Raw genomic sequence first — 4,208 nt, forward strand, 5'->3', positions numbered from 1 at the left:
GCTCGGGCTCCCGCTCCGGCTCCACTCGTGCCGGCCAGTGCCCTGGTGCGCACCCGAGCTCCGATGGCTGCTCCCAGCCCGCTGAGGAGGCTGCGGGGTGAGCGTGCGGTGCGGGGAGCATGAGAACTCCCGCAAGGCACCCGGCTTTATTCCCCAGGGAAGAAAGAGGGAAGGATGCGGAGAGACGGGGCGTGGGAAGAGAGGAGCATCCAGAGACGGAGACAGGCTAAGTAAGGAGCCTCAGGGACCCGCCGCTTACCGGTGCCAGGAGTCAGAGCCAGGGAGACGCGCTGCGGGGTGAGCGTGCGGTGCGGGGAGCATGAGAACTCCCGCAAGGCACCCGGCTTTATTCCCCAGGGAAGAAAGAGGGAAGGATGCGGAGAGACGGGGCGTGGGAAGAGAGGAGCATCCAGAGACGGAGACAGGCTAAGTAAGGAGCCTCAGGGACCCGCCGCTTACCGGTGCCAGGAGTCAGAGCCAGGGAGACGCGAAGAGCTGCCTGCAGACCAGGGCTTCCCTAGCACCGAGGAAAGGACCTGGGCTCCTCGTTGGCCACCTTCCAAAGTGGCCCTGAAACGAACTTAATCTCATCGTGCCTTTCACCATCGGGCCTTTCGGACCCTGGACGTGGTCGTTCCAGCAATCTCCGAGTCATGCAGAAGGGAGACGCTCACCTAACACTCAGGCGCCACCCCCACCGCCAGCCCCTGCATAGGCAGGACCCTAGATTTCTTGGTTTGGCCGGGAAAATCATGCCCTAAACGGCACCTTCTACTTCAAATCCGGCACGGCGTTCCTTACATCACTTTTCCCCCCACCCCCATTACACCCACCTTCTTCCACGGAAATCTGTTCATTGTCTTCATCCATGTACACCCAAATTTAGCCCTTCTTAATGCTGGCAGTACCTGGCCCACCTCAGGAAGCTGCCATTCGAAGTATGTCATCCTGTCCTTTGTGCTTACCTTGACTCAGCCCACTGGGCGAGGATTTGGTCTATTATTATTACTCCACGTGAATATAGTGGAGACCTACTGTGGGCTCAGTAATCTGCTTAGTTTTGTCAGGGGGACAAGGAATAACACCTTTCTCCCTTAAGGACCTTAGTCTCATGGGAGTGGGGAGTGACAGGTCATGTAGTCACCTTCATTTGCTCCTCTTTTTTTCCCCTAAGGCGTAAGGGTTGCCTCAAAGTCCTTGCTATCTCTTCTTCATATTCTTGTCCAAATTGATATCTGCTCCCCCAGCATCAAACATCACAACTTTTAGTGGTTAGAAAAAAAACAAACAAAAAATCCCTAAATTTGTCATTAGAACATGTGGTTGCACAGTTCTCTCACTTATTTGAGCAAATCATCTAACTTCTCTGAACCTGAGGTTTTTTGTGTTAACAGCAGGGATAGTCAGAAATGAATGTCACTTTAGAGACTATTCTGAGCCTGGTAACTGTAATCCTGCCCTACCTACTTTATAGGATGTTAGGATCAAAATCAACAGTAGACAGTGGCCATGAAAAGCCCTTCATAAATCATACAGCACTATAAACACACAAGATGAAATGTAGAGTACTTGCAGATAACCCATACACTTTCCCCTGACCTCAGAGAAGTGCCTGGTTGAACACCTCTACATCAGTTGTTCATAGGCACCTTTTAAAAGTGTCTAAAATCAAGTTCAACACCCTCCTCCATACCACATGTTCCTTCATTTATCTATTATATTGTAAATGGCATTCATATCACTCAGCTACCCCTATTAGAAGTTCATTTGTTTAACAAATTTTCATTGACCCAGGCTCCAATGCTTATAATCATCATTGATTATGCCTCTCACCACCACTCCACATGAACCCCTTTACCTGGTCCTGCCCTTGAAAACAATTGCGCTCATGCATTCTCTCTTCCCTGGTGCTTTCAGGTTCCTCCTAGTTGCAATTAATTGTTCATTTCAGTGTTTCCATAGCACTTTATTTGTTCCATAACATCTCTATTGTAGTTAATCATCGTATATTAATAATGCAAGACAATGGACTTGCTGTGGATGCTAAAAACGTGAATTTAGTGATGACAAAGTGTTGAATGAACACAGGAAAGGGAAATGGATACCTGTGGGCACTGACAGATAAGGTTTCACATAGGAGGGCAGCAAGCTATGGATGGGTGCACAAGGTGTCACCCGTGTTAGGGACAGACAGAGGCAAAGGCATGGAGATGAAAATCCATGTGATATTTTCAGATAGTAATGAGGAGACTGGTAGCTTTGAAAGGACAGATTTTTTTTTTCAGCTTTATCGAGATATAATTGACTCAACATTGGGTAAGTTTAAGGTGTACAACTTGATTTGATACAGTGTACATTGTGAAATGATTACCACACTAAGGTTAGTCAATACCTCCATCACAAATAATAGACTTGTGTGTGCACGCGTGCGTATGCTGACAACATTTAAGATGTACTCCCTTAGCAACTTTCAGGAATATAATATATATTTGTTAAGAGACAGAATTTGGGTGATTTTAAAGGCATTCAGTGACCTTCCACATTAACATTGCATTCTGCAGAGGGTGTGTGATACAGGAGTCCTAGAGTCACAGAAGTGATCTTGTAAAGTACCCGATCCCGTTGTCAAATTATAAACATAGACAACCGAGATCTAGAGAAATCGAGGTGATTTCCTGACTTGTTGGGGGACGATAAGCCCTTTGAAGGCAGGATCCTTGTTGTGCTTTCTATTCTGCCAATGAAGCTGTCACTCCCTTTTCCCATAGCACTTATGGTAAAGTTTTGGTGAATAAAAGAAAAAAAAAAATTCCTTTCTCACAACAAGTTACATGCAAAGATTCCACACCCAGAAAATGCTTGTGCAAGATTCCTTTTGGAAATACTATACTGGGAAATTAGGTTAGGTTTGACATAATATTTAACCTTGAGGGTTAAATTCCATGTGGGCTTAGCAACCTAGCAGTTTGATCGCTGTTTTCCTTTAGCGTTTGTATGATGATAAAACAATGCATATGTCCTTAGTTCAGAGCCTAATTCAGCCTGCTTATGTTGTCCAGGGGTGAAGCACCCCAACCACCAGCATTCAGCAAGGATCTTGACCAGAGAGGCATGGCTAGAGAAAGAAGAGCGAAGACGTTTCATCTCAGGATGGACATGCAGTCATGACCGTCAAGAAGAACACTGCTCCCACCCCATCGCATCTGGCTTGGTGGGCTCTTCATCCAGGTGCGGAGGCCATCACAGCTGCAAGAAATGCTCCAGCAGCCAAGTTCACTAGGAAGAAGGAAGAAAATGTCAGAACGATTGAAAGGCTCCTGGTACTTGTTTCTGCTTTTTTTTTTCCCCAAATTTTTTTAACTTTTTAAAATCAACTTTATTTAATATCCCAGAAGACTATGGTGAAAGTGTTTGTTGACTAAGATTTGCACTACCAGAAATGAAAGTTGAAATAGAATGGATGCTCTGGTCTTGTATTGTATTACCCTTTTCATAAAAAAAAAATACTTCCTCAACAATTCTGATTAGAATTCTCCCTTGAGAAGAGAAATTCAGGAATTTCTTTGCTGTTATTTGGAAGCTTTTGTGCTTTTCATTGCTCTGTGAGATCAGAGCAAGATGCAGAACAATTTCATTCAATCTTCTGTGGTATCATCCAGGATCTTGCCATTCAAAATGGCATTATTTTAGAAAACCATAATTGTAGCGCATATACAGTCAAACCCAGCCAAAATGCAATAAATGGGATCCAAGAATTCAATTTTGATATGTGAGTTACTGTTGGGGGAAGGGGGACTTGTTGTGGTATGTGAGTTACTTTGTGGGGGAGGAGGACTTGTTGACAAGATGGGCCACAGCTCTCCATCTGGGAGTTCTGAGGGTCTTTGCTGTCCAGAGCCCTCCCGGACTGGCTGTGGTTTGGCATCAGCTGGTGGGGATTGTCCACCCAACTGAAATATTGGTGGCGATTCTTCTGGCTTCTGCAGCTGGCTGGGACTTTCAGGACAGTGGCAGCAATTCCAAGAATCTACCACTTAGTTGGCAGCTATTTCGTTAGCTTGACTTGGAGAGATTGGACTGGAAGAAAGAAGACTGGCATAAAGGAGCTAACACGTCGAGTGACTGCTCCCCAGCCTGCCTCGCCTTCCTCTGTACTTCCCAGTAGATGAGAACTTCAGCAGCCCTGTTGAGAGACAGGAAGCTGTGTG

The 4,208-nt window shown here is 45.8% G+C and overlaps 1 long non-coding RNA gene across 1 annotated transcript; it reads left to right on the forward strand.

The window, feature by feature from the left end:
- Window positions 1-300: 300 nt before the first annotated feature.
- On the forward strand, window positions 301-3,755 carry LOC112475634. The gene is made up of 2 exons (XR_003044796.1): window positions 301-430; window positions 3,060-3,755. It is a non-coding gene; the product is annotated as an uncharacterized LOC112475634 (long non-coding RNA).
- Window positions 3,756-4,208: the final 453 nt, after the last annotated feature.

This window comes from Pteropus alecto, unplaced genomic scaffold (assembly GCF_000325575.1).
Source record: "Pteropus alecto unplaced genomic scaffold, ASM32557v1 scaffold11, whole genome shotgun sequence".
NCBI classification, from domain to species: domain Eukaryota; kingdom Metazoa; phylum Chordata; class Mammalia; order Chiroptera; family Pteropodidae; genus Pteropus; species Pteropus alecto.